Here is a 19,852-nt window from a genome sequence, read left to right as displayed (position 1 = left end):
ACAATGGTTCTAGATTTTCCTCACCTCCTGCGACTCACATAACCACAAGAACACAGACGAATCTGGTGGTCTTCCTGATCTAATAGGTGTGCTTGGAACATGCTCAATTCATGCCACCAGCATTTGAAAGGTGGGAGTTCTGCTCCCCATGCCAGAGTTATTTCTCTTTTTTTAACTTATGATTGTCTGATGTCAAATACATAAAAAGTGCTGGCAGCAGGTATCACAGCCCAGGTCTTCACACTCCCAAATACCATTGCTTTGAGTTAGGCACACTCCAAAACACTTGGGTCACAAAACAAACATCTTATTTGACCAGGGACTGATTGTCCTGGGTTTTGACTCAGGTCAAAACAGGAGAAATACATACAGCCTTCTAAGTGAGAGAAAGAGGATCCAGAGAACTACAGAGCAGTCAACTTCACTTCCCTGGAAAAGTCATGGAGGAGGTCCTCAAGAAACCCATTTCTAAGCACCTGGAGGAGAAGGTGGTGATTAGGAACAGCCAGCATGGATTCATCAAGGTCAAATCATGCCTGACCAACCTGATTGCCTTCTATGAGATGACTGGCTCTGTATCTGCAAGGAGAGCCATGGACATGATATATGTTGACTTAAGCAAGGCTTTTGACACCGTCTCCCATAATATTCTTGCAAGCAAGCTAAGGAAGTATAGGTTGGATGAATCAACTGTAAAGTGTATAAAAAACAGGTGGAATCAATGGACTCAAAGTGCAATAATCAATTGCTTGATGTCTAATTGGTTGCCAGTATCAAGCTGAGTGCCCTGGGGGGCAGTCTTGGGGCAAGTTTTGTTCACTATCTTCATCAACAACCTGGAAGATGGGATGGAGTACATCCTCAGCATGTTTGCAGATGAATCCTCAAGCTTGGTGAAATAGTAGAGATGCTGGAGGGTAGGGATAGGATTTAGAGAGCTCTAGGCAAAGTGTCCAATTTTGGGCCCCTCGGTATGGAAAGGATGGGGACAAACTTGAGAGAGTCCAGTGGAGGGCAACAAAAATTATTAGGGCATGATTTATGAAGATAGGCTGTGGGGACTGGGCTTATTTTATCTGGAGAAGAGAAGAATGAAAGGGGGATTTAGTAAAATCCTTCAACTACCTGAGTTACAATGAGTATGGAGCTAGACTATTCTCAGTGGTGGCAGATAATAGGACATGAAGCAATGGTCTCAAGTTACAGTAAGGGAAGTTTAGGTTAGAGATCAGGAAAAACCTCTCTCACTGGGAAGGTAGTAAAGCACTGGAATAGTCAACTCAGAGAGGTTATGGAATCTCCATCTTTAGAGGTTTTGATAACCCAGTTAGACAAAGCCTAGGCTGGGATGATCTACCTGTCTGCTTTGAGCAGGGGGTTGGACTAAATGACCTCCTGAGGTTTCTTCCAACCCTAATTTTCTATAATTTTATACTTGAAGTGGAACAATTGGTGTAAACATCTGCAGGATTCAGGAACAAAGGCTTTCTCAGCTGTTTACACCCTTAATGGATCAGGTCCCTCTGCAGATTTAGGCACCTCCCCAGTATCAATCTGTAATGGAGTTTAGGTAGCAGCTAGATCCCTTTCTGAACATGCTCAGAAGCCCGAGTATAGATGCCTAGAAAACTTTGCATTACAAAATGGAAGATACTTAACCTTACAGCTCACTCTTTGGAACATAGACACCTAAATTCTATTTAAATCCTATTTTGGCACCTTCATGAGCAGACTGAGACTGGCCCTTAGCCATTTACACATAGTTAAAATGAAATTTAGCAGACAGGAAGAGAAGTAGACTTTTTATGACATGCTTAGGTTATTTTCCTAGGGAAAGCCATAGTTTAAAAAAATGTGTGCGCATACAAAATGGGTGGAAGAAAAAATTATAGATAAACAACAGTTGTGCTAATTTCCATGAATACCCGCTTTGTGAACAACTGAACTTAGTAAACAATGAAGCGACATCAAAAGTGTTATTGATCAAAAGAAATTTTGTTGCTAGAAATTCAGTTTCATATCTTCAGGAGGACTGCTGATTTCAAATCTCAAAACTAAAGCATTATTTGTATAATCAACTCATTGCAAATTTTCATACGACTAGTACCAAATTACTGAGTAATAATGGTTTTGATGATAGATTACCCAATTAATATTTGCAGCAGTTTAAATAAATGCTACCTATTATTGCTATTAAACTAGAATATTTTGTAGCTATCAACATATATACTTTGCACATGATCAGAAATTAAATATTCTGTGCTTGCCAATATTACAGGCACTTCTAAAATAATATTTTAAGTATTTAAATGCCTTTTCTGCTCTCTCATTTCACAAATATATAGCTTTGATACTTTTGCTCTCAAAAGTAATTTTTCCCTGCTACAGGGGGTGCCAAGATGTGCACCTGTAATCCCCCCACCCTGTGAAACACATATGACACTAGTTGTTCGTACATATTCATAAACCTATTAATGAATTCCAGACAAGTTCATGATTATTCATCAACAATTCATATAGTAGATTTCAGATGAATTATTCATAAACTTTGTTTATCGCTCCAACATCTTTAACTGATTAATGACAAATCTCAATGAAGTTTTTAAACTGTTCAAGACTAGGACATCCATCATTATTAATGAAACCATGAACTGGATTTTAGCATTATTTTAAATACACAGTTAAAATTGGAATGGGGATAAAAGAATTCAGGTTGTGTTTGATTCGTCTCTGAGAGCTTATATTTTATTGAGAATAATTTGAAAACTTTCCTATCAATTAAATATTAATCATACTACTATAAATTGGCATGTTAAATCTGTATTTCTTTTTTTCAAAATAGAAGCTATGACATTAAAAGAATGATTGCATCTTTTTCAAAGAACATACTTAAGTACGAAAAAATGCAGAGACTACCAAAAAAAAGCTATATTTGTCTTTCTAGAAAGTACAGATTGTCAGGGAAGGTGGAGTGCGCTTACATGGCATGCAAGGTTTCCTCTGCTTATATTAAAGCTGGGTTTTTCTATTATATGTCCAGAAAACATCAATCATGTTTTACTTCCAACATGTGTAGGAAAGCAGGAGAAGGGAAAAATAATACCCACTCTGCACTATAAATATCTATATGAAACACTATTACCTGAGAAGAGCAAGGAAGTCTCAGAATGTTGGCTAGTCCATTTGTTTGCATGAAATCCACTAGAAACAGACAGACAGACACCTGATAAAACTGTACTGCTGGTAATGAAAAAATGTAGATCATTAGTTGCGACTAACTGGTAGTGAACAGATAAATTAATAGCTGAATACTGAATTAGGGACAACTCAGCTGGGCCCTACTCATATGAAGCAATCCTAACAAACTTAGGTAGCACATGTCATTATTTTGCTATTTTCCTTATTTTGAATAATTAATAACACTTTCTTTGAAACAGCTCTGCAATCCAAGCTTGCTTGTCTCATGACAAAACAAAAAATGAACTCCTACAGTATCTGATATCTGTAACTTTTTCTCTGCGCTATCTTTGTGGTACACACGGGTATACTGTCATGAAACATCCCACTCACCCCACAAAGTCCTGGCAATGAGGCAAATGTACTGTGCAGTAGTCCTGAGTACACACCAGTAAGCATACAGGACAGAGAGGATAGGAATAGTGTTGGAATTATGCTTAGGACCACTCAAAGGCAACTCCCCATTGCTTCATTTTGGGAAGCTGGCACACACAAACGGACATGGGAGCAATGTGAATAAGCCCCGAACTAGGGACAGAAATTACAAATTGGTATAGATGACCACAAATGGGTTCAAATCTGTAACACAACAGAAATTCAGTGCACATAAGCCACTTTCAAAATGGCCAAAACCTGTTTAAGATGAACCTGGATGGATCTATTATCAGACTTCACTGATTTAGGTTAAATCAGTTTATTGAACTTCTGTCCCAGATTCAAATTAACTCACAGTCCCCCAGCATCCTGGAATGTTTTGCACCTCCCATGTAACCCACCCCCTCCACCCCCCCCGAATGGGCAGGCTAGCTAGTCTTGGCCCAAGCTACCTGCTCTAGCAGAGCAGGGAAGTGTGCTCTAGCACCCCCTGGCTTCTGGCCTGAGCCACTATAGGCATGTGGCTGCATTTCTGGAATCAAAAGTGAATGTCTGTTCACTTGCTTATTGGTTTAATCTATGCAGTTTAGACTAACCTGCAAAGATTGAATCAATTCAGCCTCAGGCTTTTTTTTTAAACTGTCTGTATTCAGCCATATAGATAAAATAAAAGCCACCCTAAGTCATCCTGGGTGCAACACAGAGACCTAATAAAATCCTGCTGTTCTCTCTTTCTTCATAAATAAGAGATTGGAAGTGGATCAGAAATTATTGCTATGAAAATTCTCAGCTTTATACCAACTAAGGCACATGGTTCAGTTTAACATCACATTCTCTCTGTAATCCTAAAAGATTGCTACTATCTCAAAGAATGCTAACAAGGTGGCCTCTCCTTTTTAGCAAAACACCAAAATCTCTTCTGCATGTGCAATAGTCACATTTTATATGCCACATCTAACTTTGTTTTTTTTTTTAACTCAAGGTAGTGATCTCCAACCTTTTTAAAGTAGGAGATCACCTTTGGCATTTAAAAGGAACCCAAGATCTACTGTACACCACCGTCCCCACCTCCCCACTCCCCATCTCCCACCCAGCAGGTAAGTCTGTGGGGAGGGAAGGTAGAGGTCAGATCTAGGCAGAGGGAGAAAAAATTATTTGGGAGTGCATCTCCCCAGCAGGTAAGTCCTACCTAGCCAGGACCCCACTCAATTTATCCCTGCTAATGCCTTTGTGGCACTGTCCCTCACTGTGGGGGCCTTGATCTAGCCCTGGCCCCTTCCCTCCCCCACCGACTGACCTTCTGGGCTGGGGCAGATGAGTGCATGCATGTGGGCACTCAGCTCCCCCCACCCCAGACTCAGATCAATTCCAAGAGGCTTCGAGATCCACTGGTTGGTGACCACTGATTTAAGGCATTTTGGTGGTTCAAAAGTTGCTTTAAAAAGTTAGGAATACTTTGTCAACTATGAAAAGAAAGGTAGTTAATCGTAAAATTCTAAAGTTAAAAGAAATCATCCTGAAGAACATATTGCATCTGCCTGGCTTGTATGTTACTAGATCTCCTGGGTTCTTATGCTTTTTAAATATATGGTACGGATGTTCACAAGATGCCTTTTGGCATGGAGTTTGCATTAAAAAAGTCTAAACAAACCATTTTTTAACATAATGTATTATATAACCACATTACACAATTCATAAGTATCTGAGAGAAATACAGTCCATTCCTTATATGATTAATTAATAAGAGGCAATGATTTTTGGGGAATGGCATCTTACTAGACAAACCGTGTAGTACCTTGTTCCTGGTAACTTGCCTAAGATCTCTCTAAACCATGCAATTGCTCCAAATGGAAGTTAGGATGGAACAATCCCGTGTACTAGTACAGGCTGGGGTCTAACTGGCTGTGCAGCAGCTCAGCAGAAAAGGACCTGGGGGTTACAGTGGACAATAACCTGAATGAGCCAGCAGTGTGCCCTTGTTGCAAAGAAGGCTAACAGCATACTGGGCTGCATTGGTAGGTGTGTTATCAGTAGGTCAAGGGAAGTGATTATTCCCCTGTATTCAGCACTGGTGAGGCCCCATGTGGAGTACTGTGTTTAGTACCCTCCCCCCGCCACCCCCCCATGCCACTACAGAAAGGATGTGGATAAATTGGAGATAGAGTCCAGCAGAGGACAACAAAAATGGTGAGGGGGCTGGGGGACATGACTTATGATGAAAGACTGAGGGAACTGGGCTTATTTTGTCTAGACAAGAGGCAACAAAGGGGACTTAATAGCAGCCTTCAACAACCTGAAGGGGGTTCCAAAGAGGATGGAGTTAGACTGTTCTCAGTGGTGCCAGATGACAGAACAACAAGCAATGGTCTCAAGATGCGGCAAGGGAAGTATAGGTTAGATATTAGGAAGAATTTTCTCACTAGGAGGGTAGTAAAACACTGGAACAGGTTACCCAGAGAGGTGGTGGAAACTCCATCCTTGGAGGTTTTTAAGACCCAGCTAGAAAAAGCTTTGGCTGGAATGTTCTAGTTGGGGATGGTCCTGCTGTGAGCAGGAGGTTGGATTAGATGACCTCCTAAGGTCCCTTCCAACCCTAACTTTCTGTGTTTCTATATCACCCCCATTTCCTCCCCTGCTCCCCCAAAAAACCGTCGTCTTCCATATGCTTCCAGAACCATCACAACCACACCATTACTATGATTACTTAACATAGATACTTTAACATAACATGTTAATAGTTGCCTAATGGCAACCAAATTAGACAACAAGACAAGTCATTCCTATAGAACAATATTTAGAAATGTCTTGTTTACTACTCTACCCCCCAAAATTTGCATTACCCAAGCTTCAAGGTTATATAAAACATCCCTGCCTTACAAACTTCATCAACATCATATACTCAGAGGTATTAACTATTGTCAGTTCTATTGTTGGACCCTTTAATCTTTTGCTCCAGCTGGTTTTATGACTGATAAAATGTTAGAAGCCAAGAAAAAAGAAAAAGAAAAAAGGAAAAATTATCCATGGGAAGCCAGAAACTCTGCTGAAGAATTCCTGTTAGCCAAGTCAGAAATCTTATAGAACTTTCAAATTATAAAGTATGTCACCGTTTGGTGTTACAGTGGGCTCGTTAATTCAGAACATTAAAATTACTTTTTTAAAAGGAGTGCTTGGAGACTGGTGCATGAATGAAGTGGGTAATCTACTAAACACATCTTCTAAGCAGTTGCTGCCAGATAGCTAGATGTGAAAAGCCCAGCAACCAAAATTAAAGGCCATTTTTTAAATGTCTCTTAATGAGTAAAAGTGTTTAAGAAATTAGCTCACTCCCAGAAAATTGTTATTTGGGGTTCCATAAACTGCATCAAAATCATGATGATACAAGTTCTTGTTAAAGGTAACATTTACTCCAATGTAGAATGCCAGCACAAGTTCTTAAATCCCGCTTAGTCCTTTAAAACAGGATGTAACATGTTAATAGTTGCTTAATATGGGTCTGTCCCTCTTCATCCATTTGACCCTAGGATAGTTGTTATTAGCAAATTATTCCCCTTGCAGGCATCAGCCTCCTTCTTCAGGGACCGAATCATCTAGTACATACTGATTTCAGTGAAAAGGTACCCAATTAATACAAAGGGACTGGATCAATCCCAGGAATTCTTAGATAACCTGATCTTTTGGCAATCTAAGTTCCTTCACTCTTTTTGGGGTGAGGGGCAGAAAAGTAGGCTAAGGAAGTTTTGTGCAACTTAATGCTTGAGAATAGTCTTAATTGCATAAATATTCTTTGCTTTTGTGGCAAAAGAATTCTCCCTTCAGTCCTTCAGAATGTAAGTTCTTCAAGGTAGAGAGCATACTTTTTAATAGCTTTCATGCAAAGACTTAGTCTATATGTCTCAATTCCTCTAAATCACTGTCTACTGTGGATCTACATATTATATTCTGGATGTGAACAGGCATTTAGACAAGTAATTCATTAATATTTTTCACCTATTTGTCAGTTTATTAGTTCAGGGCTGAAAACAGGCAAGAGAAACTTGCATCACGGGCTAGGCAAACAACTATGCACCGAAGTGCCCCAGGGGAAAACCAAAAGCAAGGGTCATAAACTCCTAGAATAAGGTTTTAGACTGGATATAAGGAAAAACTTCCTCACAGTTCATGTGACCATACTCTGGAATAGACTCCCAGTGGGGGTGGTTCAGGCATCTACCCTGGAGATCTTCAAAAGGAAACTGGACGCATACCTTACTGGGGTTATTTGATCCCAACAGTCTTTTTCATCCAGAGCAGGGGGGCTGGACTTAATTATCTCCCAATTTCCCTTCCAGCCCTGAACATCTATGAAAAAAGTTACACACACACACACACACACAATTTCTCCCAGGACAAAGGTTTATAGGGTAGGATTCTACAGATATACAAGCCCATTGTCCTGCTATAAGTACCTGTGATATGTCTGATAATACTTTTTCACAGGAAAAATCATAGCTAACTTGAGTTAATTGCTAAGTGTGCTGACATACAAGCTAAGTGTGTTAGGCTGTGCCACACTTTTGTCCCAGGTTTTGACTCGGATCAATCACCACTATCTGTTTTAAGCCCTAGTAACTCAGACATTGTAGGAAGTGATTCTCAGAGAGTGTTGCAAGAGAACTTGTCTCTTCCTCTGAATCCCAGTGTGGAGGTGTTCTTAGCCTGCTAAAGAAATTTAACAGGAGCCCCTTTCAGCTCCACACATTCCTTACTTCTGTATTAAGCCTGTGCGGAGCAGCTAGTATTCACTTCGGATTCGGCCAATTTGGGGGACAGTGATTCAGTTTGCCACCACTTATCTGCGTGCCTCCTCCCCCCACAATATCTCAGCAGTCTGCCTCAGTTTCCAGCCCCAAGCTCCCAGGTTTCTGTCTCTCTCTCTTTCTTTCCTGGCTGTCTCCTCCTTGCCACCAGGCTTTTTTTTCCCCCCTTGGATCAGCGACCTTGAGGCCACTTGATCTTAAGTAAACCCAAGCCTCAGTTCCTCAACCAGCTTCTCTCTACTCTACCAGTTCTAATCCTGATTCTGGAAACTTTCACTCCCTACACTTTAACTCTCTCTCTCTCACCTTAACCTTCCCCCAGATACCCCAAGCATACACATACATACCATACCATCCAAGTTAGGAACTTTCTTGTGTGTATGTGTAGGTGGGTTGCATGCATGTGAACTGGTGAGTGTGTGTGTATATATGTTATTGTGTGCATGATATACGAATTAGTGATCTGTGTATGTGTACTGAGTGTGCGGGTATGGACAATTGATTTTTGTCTAACTTTAGGGGTGTATAGTATATGTGCTTGAATTGGTGATAGGTATGCATGTGCCTAGGCTAGTTTGGATGTATATGTGCCTGAGTTGGTCGTGTGTGTGTATGTGTTTGTATATGTGCAATTGCATCACACCCTCCTGTCTAACAGCACAATATTGAAATCCTGAGAGTTGGCCTGACCCCACAGGGCAACACATGAGAAAGCAAACCTCCATGGACCTGGGCAAAAAAGCTTCCTCCAGCCCTTCTTGATATACAAATAAATCAAGTTATGCTGCTGACAGCAAGCTGCTATTGCTATCTTGAAAGTGGCGACCCCTTCTATGGCTGTATCCCATCTATGGCACTGATGCTGGGGTAGTGAAGATAGACTTATTGTGCACTGGATGCAATTGATGTACATAAAAATATTCCTGGATTTGAGAGACTGGGCTTCCCAAAACACGCTGGTGCAGTCAGTGGCACACATATGTCCAAAAGCTGCCATTCACAAGAAACCCCCAATGTGTCTATCCCAAGCCTCAGTCAATCACATTGAATGTACTGCCAAAGTGCTCAATACAGGTGCTGAAGCAAAGAGCATACGCCTGTTGGCAGCTTCTCATGCAGAGGAGGCAAGAGGGAAATAAGCAGACAGAAATATCAAAGCCCAAAAGGCCTGAGGAATTTCAAGATGCCATTGGAGATTTATCAAAACACTAGCTCAGCTACCTAGGCCTTAGCTACAACCTCACTACAAAGAGGATGACACTGAGCTTGACTTAAAACCCTAGTTCAACGCACCCATAATGCTGCTTATAAGGGCTTTGTACAAGTATGATCAGGAGGAGCTAGAACACACTGGCCAGAGTCAGAAGTAAACTTGCAACAGCTGTACCCAAAAGGGCTATTAGGTGCTTAAGAGTTTGCAGGACTTGCAATTTCATTTCTAAATACATCCTTAGTACATGTATTTGAAGTAGCCATTTGAATGTTACAGAAGCACCAGAATGCCTTACATTTCTTGCAAGCATGGCATACAGTGATTTATCTGTTCAAGTGCTTATCATTTTCAGTCTAGATGGCCCTGTTTCATACCTAGGCAGGTGCTATTGTGATTATTTCCAATAGAATAACTGGCAGGGTATTGCCTGCCTTTTGGGTAGGCATAAGAGCAGCTATTGCTACAGTAGCTGCTAAAACGCACCACTGAGATCAGAACAGAAGCAGCTGGCATTAGCCCGGTTGCCACTTGACTACCCTGATGGCTACTGTGGGTGTGGAGCTGGACCAGGACCCCAGTGTGCTAGGTGATATAGAAATATAGAACAAAGACAATCCCTGCCCCAAACAGCCCACAAGAGAGATGGATACAGACAGATGGGGAAGCATGAAGAAACAAGACATTCTGTGAGAAGCTGATTATCAAAAGCACTTTACCTACACATGTTGTAGAAAGACTACCAAAATGAGAAACTGCACTGAGCTTTCTGGTATGTTTCTGGCAAGCTATCTGCGTCAGTCCTTTTTTTGTTTTTGTTTTTGGCTTTTTTTACTTCTCTGTAACAAGGGTGCCCTGCACTATATAGAACAAAATAGCTCTGTTCAAGACTTGCTACTTCTACAGCAATTGTTAATTCATGTATATTTTTTTTAAGCATATCTTGGAAACTAGCTGTCTTCACAAACCCTGTCACAATGGGAAGATGAAACAAAGATGATGTTCAAAGCTGCTTAGTTTTCCTGTTTTGCTAATGAAGCATTTTTATCTTTGTAATGTTCTGGGAACCTTATTACCTAACCAGAAAAAATAGAGGTAATTAAACAAAGATAGATTTTTATTATTGAGGCTTTGTTGTTTCATAGCTCTTTTTTCTATTAAATATATTTTAACAAAAACAGTTTAATTTCTAGCAGGGAACTAAAACTAATTCCTATTGAAATAAATTGGAACATTTGTATGGCATTAGATCTTCATTGATCTTTAATCACATTTGTGAACCTATGCTTTATTGGGGTTGGAAAATTCTAATGAATTTGGGGTACATTAAGGGAAATACACGAGAGAGCCCATTTTCACCTTTTGTTCTTTATATAAATCAAATTTCAGACGTACAAAAACAAAATTGATTAAATTAAGTAACAAAAAAGTTTGTTTTGTTTGCCTCATAATACATATTATAGGATGCTTTGCCTTCATTGAGTTTGGGAATATAACATAGTTTGACAACAGACAGCTAAATATCCACATTACTGTGTTATGTCCGACTACTGGGTAGAAATTTATTCACTTATATATTTTATGTATGTGCCTAATTAACATTCGATAAAAAACCCAGAAATGTTACAGAATAAATTAGCTTCTTTTCTCTCTAGTTTGACATTAGCTAGTCTGCTTATTTGCTTTCTGACATGGGTATGAAACGTTCTGTTGCTTCTCAGAAATACTCAGATCAATACAAATCCACTAGTATGTTGTAAGAGACATTCACATTATCGCATTGAAGGCAGACATCCAATACTAGAAAACTTCACAGAACTTCTATAACATTTGAGGGTGGAGGACCAAAAACTAATCTCTCTCATCTTTATTGGGCCTTAAAATTAGAATCCATTAACAGTTAAGCAGAACTTCATCGATTATGTTCCCCGTTCCTAATATTTGTTCTTGTGCAGAGGACTGACAGAAACCACTGACTGTCAAATAAGCCTACAGCACTTGCTGAGCAAGACTTCTCACCAACTCCAAAGACAGGCAAACGACAGTGAAAGGGTTGAGTCATTTCCTTACCTGCCTGCAAATTCGGGGTCATTGGCAAGTGTCTGTTCTGTGTCTATTCAGTGGGCTTTAGTCAACCTCACTGAATGTAAAAATTGTGTGTACATACACATATGGGCACAGAAACCAGGTCTCTGTCTCTCACCTTCCCTATCCCACTCATCTGCCATACATTGAAGACAATTCAGCAAGTCACTATGGGGAAGAGGATGCAGCACCTTTCCCAGATGAGACTCCTTGGGGATCTCTGTGCAGGTAGTCTCCTATGGCTTCATAACAGCCTCCCTACTCATTCCAATGACATCTGGGATTGCTAACAGTATCTTCTTGGTCTTTCCCAGAACCAGCCTTTAATTAGGCCTTTTACTAGGTCTTCTAATAAGCTTTCACAGGTCCCAGCCTACTTGGCCTTGGGGCCTTGTTACATATGAATTTTAGCTAGCTCCTGGGGCTCTTAATACATGGATTATCCATACACGCACATCTGAAACTAAATTTCAGCACACTTTAGGTGGCTTAAACTTATACCACTCCAGGGCAGGTTTCTCTCTGATCTGTATTACCCAGCTCCTATTCCATCAACATGGGTCTGTCATACCAGCCTTTGGGCAGTCAGGTCTGGGAATCACCACAGAGGCAAGAGAAGTGACAAAGTCAGAAGCCAGGGGATTCTTGGAAGCTAGAACTGAGTCAGAAAGCCAGAGGTCAGGCAACTAACCATGTCAGGTATTCAGAGGGTCAGGCAGGGTGCTAACTGGCTAGCCAGGTGGAGTACCCAAAGAAGCTGTTAGAATTGGTAGCAGCACAAGCCAAGGATGCAGCAGCCTAGGTACAAAATTGTGTCTTCCTGCCCAGACATTTCCCTTCCTGGGTCAGGGGTTTACATGGAAGGGGGAAAGAGCTGACCTTGGCTGGAAACTGTGGTAGCAGGGAGCGAGTGTGTGCCTAGGCCTAGATGGAGGGGTTCTGGCCACCTGTGTCTGCCCCAATGCTCCATTGGGAGGTGGCAGACCAGGGTAAGCCCAAAAAGGCTAAAGCCCTAGATTCAAACCCACAGCCTGACACTGGCCATTCCCCACATCAGCATTTCCTTCCACTTCCCATTTCATTACCCACCCCCATCCCATTAACTTTTTGCTTTTCAGCTTCATGGTCTTGCCCCACCCACCAACCCATCTCTCACAAACCCTGAACCTAGAGCAGGGATAGAAGTTTGTCCTACTCACCAGCTCTGTGGTGGCAACTCACAGCTACAGCTCTTTGTCTGGGCCTCCCTCACTAGCCCTCTCTCTAGAGGCAAGACACAGCTGTGCAGGTGGGGGGCAGTCTGACAAGAATTTTACCCTTAAGGTGCAACTGTTCAAAACTCAAGCTAGTCCTAACACCAGTCAACATTTGAGCAGCAAAAAGTACAACATGTAACAAGGCCTTTAGTCTGGTTTCCTTCTGCTTTGACTTTCACTGAAGCCTATTCACAGCATTTGCATCCTAGGTGTCACCTTCCCCTTTAGACACTCTGCTCTCCTCTGCTGCTAGTACATTTCTGTGCCTGGCTGCTGTGGACCTTCCTTTATATCCTTTGTAAAGGGGGGCCTCCAAATCCGTGCTGTTTCATGTAAAGAGCTATCCTGCTCTTTCACTTCCTTCTTTGTAAGGTAGACTACAGACAACCCTATTACAGTATGCTCCAGGACCATAGCCAAGAGCTGTATCCCAAAGTGTAAAGAAAGCTGTGTATTGTCTGCAGGTTTCAAACCCAGAAAACTCACACTGGAATGGAGATGAATTTAGCAGAATAGGTACAAGTGGAAAGAAAGGAGTTATTTGGGGTTATTTTCCTTAATCAAACTGATACCAAACCTTTATAAAGGTCAACTAGATAAATTCAAAGAGATTGGTTCATTCTTAGCCGTGGTTTAGTTTTCCTTTAAGAGATCAGTCCCACATGCAAGCAAGATGACAACTGAACCACCATGCATTGACAACTGAACCATTTTGCTGATGACAGGAAGATGCAACTCAAGGCAACAGGGTACCAGGACTAATAATGTACAAACTAAAGAATGCAAAAACAAAGTAAATGTAGTTTTCATGGATGCAATGAAAGACTTTAACAGACATTTGGAAATCTAAAATTCTTTTAGAATTAGCTTTTCCTTAAAACAATTATAAGGTAAAAATCAGACAAGTATATCTATTGCCTATGAATGCTACATGTAGTCTCTCTTTTATCCCCTCTATTTCCTTTCCCAAAGATGCTCCCCTACCCTTTGTCATAGGTGGCGATACACAATAAGCATCCTTATAGGCTCGGCAGTGCTATGTTGGCTAGCACTATGGAAGAAAGAGACTTGGGGGTCATCATTGACCACAAGATGAACATGAGCCTGCAATGCGATGCTGTGGCTAGTAAAGCGACCAAAACGCTGGCTTGCATCCATAGATGCTTCTCAAGCAAATCCCGGGACGCCATTCTCCCCCTGTACTCGCCCTTAGTGAGGCCGCAGCTGGAGTACTGCGTCCAGTTTTGGGCTCCACAATTCAAAAAGGATGTGGAGAAGCTTGAGAGAGTCCAGAGAAGAGCCACGTGCATGCTCAGAGGTCAGGGAAGCAGACCCTACGATGACAGGCTGAGAGCCCTGGGGATCTTTCGCCTGGAAAAGCGCAGGCTCAGGGGTGATCTGATGGCCACCTACAAGTTTATCAGGGGTGACCACCAGTATGTGGGGGAACGTTTGTTCACCAGAGCGCCCCAAGGGATGACGACTAGGTCGAATGGTCACAAACTACTTCAAGATCGTTTCAGGCTGGACATAAGGAAGAATTTCTTTACTGTCCGAGCCCCCAAGGTCTGGAACAGCCTGCCACCGGAGGTTGTTCAAGCGCCTTCATTGAACACCTTCAAGATGAAACTGGATGCTTATCTTGCTGGGATCCTATGACCCCAGCTGACTACCTGCCCTTTGGGCGGGGGGCTGGACTCGATGATCTTCCGAGGTCCCTTCCAGCCCTAATGTCTATGAAATCTATGAAATAATGTCCAAGCAGGACTGGGTTAACATGGTGGAATAGGCTATCAATTGTAATAAGTGTTCCAGGGAATGACCATGAACTACCAAACTGCAAAGCTAGTCTGCAAACCTGGCACTGGTGTAAAATTTCACAAGAGATGGCCAAGGTAAGTCATGCAGGCAAACCAATGTGCAACAAAACAAATTCCAGCCACAACCCATGATCATCAGTTAAGTATCTCTAGCCATGGTAGAAGTGAGGATATGAATAAAGGGCACATCTACACATGCACTTTAATGCACAGTAGACTATATTACTGTGCATTAAAGCATCACATGAAAATGCATGACATTATGCTAATATGCAGTAAAATAATCTACTGTGCATTAGGCATCACTAAAAAGTGTGCAAATGTGCTACTGTGCATTAGCACAGCCTAATGTGCATTAATTTAGTGCCTCATATTACAGGTACTAAATTTAATGCTCATTAATAAAGGCTCATTAATGTATATGCAGACAAACCCAAAGAGCCTAATTCAAATGCACACTGGGTGGCTGAGGGTATACACCGCTAGCAAAATAGCCTTGCCTTCTTTACATCTGAATGCTGCTTTTTACCCAAATAGGAGGGCTTTGAGCAGCAAATTTACCAGAGTTTGGGGGACATATGCCTTTCCTAATCCTCTCAAAGGCCTTTATTGGCAGCTAGAGTTCTTTCATATCATTTAAGACCAGAAGGAACTATTAAATCACCCAGTCTGCTTTCTTACCTGTAACAGGGCTCTAATTACACTTTGATGAGTACCAATCTTCCAGATGGGCATGCAGCCTGGATCTGAAGATGCTATTTTCCTGCAGTTTGTTCCAATTTTAAATCATCACCCTCACTGTTAGAAATCAATGTACTATTTTCAGTTTAAATATGTCTGGTTGGTCCTTATTGTACTCCTCTCTCCTAGATTAAAGATTCTGCAACCACTATTTTCTCTTCATGGAAGTACTTTTATATATCATCATCAAGTCATCATCATAGCTTATCAATTTTACTTTTGATAAGCTAAATGGATTGTACTGTACTTTTTACATCTCACACCAAGTCATTTTCTCTAGCCTTCAAGTAATCTATGTAGCTCTTCCCTCCATACACAGTTCTGCAGAAACATAAATTAGCAAGACAATAAAAAGGAGAGTATTTGCTGTGGTTTTTTAAGCTCTCATTATACAAATATTAAAAACAAACAGGTAAAAAGTGCAAAAATGTGTAGTCCTCCTCATTGCAGAGCACAAAACACTTTTCAATGACAAAACCGCCATATCACCAGAGATTGAAACCCCCCTCCCATGTGCACATGTCCCGCTTCTCTGAACAGAGATAGGAACAAATTGAATATAGGCTTTCATGGGCAGGGAAGGGGAAAATAGGCAGGGGTTTCTTGGAAAACAACTGCATCTGCTTTTGCCTGCCTGGTATTCCATAGAAATCTAAGGTCATGGACACATGAATGGGTTAAGTTGATCCAATTAAAAAGAAGCTGTGAATGCATGATACAATCTCTAGAAGCAATGTAGCCCCACTTCAACAATGGAAGGTATACATCTGGGAAAATCAGGGGAAATTTTCTCATGCTTTCAGTTGCTTACTTTTCAGTGCCTATCAATTGCCCTTCAAAGGTGATTCAGTTGACCACAGCTGCTAGGAGGCTATTTGCTCCAGGTTAATATCCAGAGCTTCACCTTACCTGTATCTCAGCCACTGACTCCTCAGTTTACTAGGGCTATGCAAAGCTTCAGTCAGCGATTCCATTTGAAGGAGATTCAGCCCAATTCAGCAGCCAAATTTCCAAATATGAATCAAATCAGGAGATCTATTAAAAGGTCCAAATTGAATTCGAAGCCTCCTAATTGATTTGGAAAAGATACGATGAGATTCAGAGATTTGGATTGGCTGGGGAAAGGCAGGCACAGCTGGGTGGCTGCAGGTTCTCCCACAGCTTCTCTGGCTGTGCCTGCCGCTCCCCGGGTGGAGGGAGCTGCAGGAGGAGCCCCCATGGCTGTCTGGCCTGGCCCCATACCCTGCTTGGCCCCAGCCTCCTGACGCTTAAAAAAAACAACAACCCTACACTCACCGGCTGCAGCAGGAGCTGTGGGGGCTCTAGGACCTCCTGGCAGAGCCCCCACCATGAAGACCCTGTGCCCCAATCACCCCTGTGGTCCCATCCCTTATGCCCCCCCACCCCCTGCCCAGCCCCCACAGTCTGGGAATCAAAAAACCCCCCACAAAAAAAACCCGTACTCACTGGCAGTAGCAGCGGCTGTGGGGGCTCTGGGGCCATGTGGCAGCACCCCTGCAAAGCCCCTGTTCCCCAATCTCCCCCCCACGCCTAGCCTCACCCACAATGGCTGCCCTGCCAGCCCCAGAATCCCAGTAATTTAAAAAAAATAAAAAAGACCGGCACTCACCAGCTGAGGCCTCTGAGGGCTCATGACAGAGCCCCCCCTTGCAGTGTGGGGCAGTGGGGGAGAGTGGAGTTCACCCCCCCAGCCTGGCACCCATGTGGCAGCTGCCCCATGGTTCGGGTGCAGTGCAGCTTGGCAGGGCCACTGCCAGAGTGCAAGGCTTTTTTTTTTTTCTCTCTTAATTGCTGGGATGCTGGGGCTGGGCAGGGCAATTGGGATGCATGTGTGGGGCTCAGCCAGGAGGCCCCAGAGCCCCTGCTGCAGCCAGTTAGCGTGGGGTGTTTTTGCTTGTTTGTTTGTGTTTAGGTGCCAGGAGACTGGGGCTGGGTGGAGGAGGGGCCGGGCAGGGCAGCCATGGTGGCTTCTCCTGTGGCTCCTCTCCCACCTGGGGTGGGGAGGCAAGCACAGCTGGAGGAGCCACGGGAGAATCTGCAGCCGCCCAGCTGTGTCTGCCTTTCCCTGGTGGATCCAAATCTTCAAATTAGCACCGAAATTCTGATTCCAATTTGAATGGGGACAGCAATTCAAATCACTGAATCGAATCACCGTCCAAACTGGCTGAATCTGAATCGAATACTTCCCAATTCACACAGGCCTACAATTTACATCTTCACTGACTGCCTTTCTTGCATACATACCCGCCTCTAGCCTCTTTACTATTCATTCTATCTGGGAAGAACACACACCAACTACAGATGCTTCCTCAGCCTGAAGAAGGGTTTTTAAACCCAAAAGCTTGCTAAGAAAATGTTTTCCAACTATTTAAGTTGGTCTAATAAAAGATATCAGATTCACCGAACTAACCTTGTCTGCCTTACTAATCACACATCTATGGCCTAAGATCTTTAACAAACAGCTCTCTTTTCCTGCTGTAGCAGCCATACTTGTCAGATAGATAGCCCTTGTATTCCTTAGCTCCTCATCTGGGAAAACTTTGCCCTCAGAAATGAGCATGAGCATCTCAGTTCTCAGATAATGAAAAGTCCCTTACCTCAGACAATCTCCTTAATGAGGATTTGGTTGCTTACATGTTAAGATCCCTTAATGAGCAAGCCATTAGTACCTTTGGCATAACAGCTGGGAGGATAGATGCATTACACCCCAGAGTCTGAATCATGGGACAATGACATAAAAACAAAAATGTAACATAATCCAACATACAGTAAAGTATCCATCGAGTCTACATGTGATCTCAATCCATAAAACAGGAAGAAAGGAACTGGATAGAAAAATTCAATATAATTTATGAATTACCAATACAGCACATCAGTGATCACCAAGTATTCAAGAGTAATCTATACTGCATATTTTAAAAGCAAAATGAAAAATTATAATGAACAAGTTTGGGAGAATCTATAGCAGTCATGTTTTCAAGGATTAAATTACCCTACCATCTCAATTTATAGCAGTTGATAATAGTGAAAATCCCTTGAAATATTTCTATGCTTGGAAAGAGACTACTATTTTTCATGCCCTTATTCAAGACCAGTTTATGGTATTCCAAAGAAAATACTATTGATAACTGATATTAAACAAAATTGATTAGCTATTAGGATTTAATTTGCAATATTAAAGTCAATTCACTTTCTTATGTTTTGGTTTTCAAAATAATGCAATATAATAATACAGCTTGCATTATGTACAGTACAAGTAGCTCAGAGAGCTTCTTGCAATGTAATAAATATTGAGCTGTTTCAAAGGAAAAGTAAATCTTACGAATGTCTCTTCCAGCTAACATGAAACCAATAAGCATTTCACTTTCTGAACTTCATGCTCCTGAGAATATAAAAGGCAGAGAATATTATGCCAGGGAGATTTGTATCCACAAGCCTTAAACCATAAAATTAGGCAGGTAAAAAATGCTAACCCATCAGCAATGTAAGGCAGACAGCGAGGATCACAGACAGGGTGATGTCAATTACACTGTGCAGCATCAAATCAATATGATACTTCCCAGGAAGCCAATTCAAGGACTTCTAAATTCAGAGTGATATGACTTCTCTGGTTTTAGTAATGCAGAAATGCACGTAAGCATAACTTCTGCCAGACTAACAAAAAAGTACAACAGCAAGGTCTTCATGGAGCCTCATAGATGACTATGGCAGCTTGTATTAAAATGTTAGTGTTTACTTATGGGCAGAAAAAAAATAGCAGTTTTCTATCTTGGCCTATTTTTCATTCTATTTAAAGGCATCTTGGAAACATTGTACAATACAAACTGATTTTCAAAAAGGAAACAGATAAAATTAGGTTATTTTTTCACTCCTGCCTGATCAAACGTTGGCAGCAGTGCAAACAGACAGCAAGCTGGCACCCCAAGAGACATTCTGTGCCAAGTGCCCCCTCACAGCATGATCTTTGTCTTTCAAAACTTTTCAGGTATTCCCATCTATGCTCTTCCCTCTCCACCCCACCCGTTTTTCTCTTTATTTTCTCCTTTTACCCTATATTCTATCCTGCTCACCCCTTCTCACTCTCCCCTCATTCCCGGCTTCTATGTGATTTCTGCTTTATATTGTTCCTTCCTTTTGGCCATGACACTTCGTATATTATTTTCTTAGGCTCGTATCTACATAGATCTGTGTGTTTGCCCCTTCTCTCTCTTGGGACTTCTGCACACACATGATGCTCTGCATCTTTGAAAATCAGGCTATTTAGGAGCCTCATTTTAAATTTAGGAATCTAATTTTAGATATCTAGGT

The sequence above is a fragment of the Alligator mississippiensis genome, chromosome 5, assembly GCF_030867095.1.
Source record: "Alligator mississippiensis isolate rAllMis1 chromosome 5, rAllMis1, whole genome shotgun sequence".
NCBI classification, from domain to species: domain Eukaryota; kingdom Metazoa; phylum Chordata; order Crocodylia; family Alligatoridae; genus Alligator; species Alligator mississippiensis.
This window is presented reverse-complemented; position numbering follows the sequence as displayed.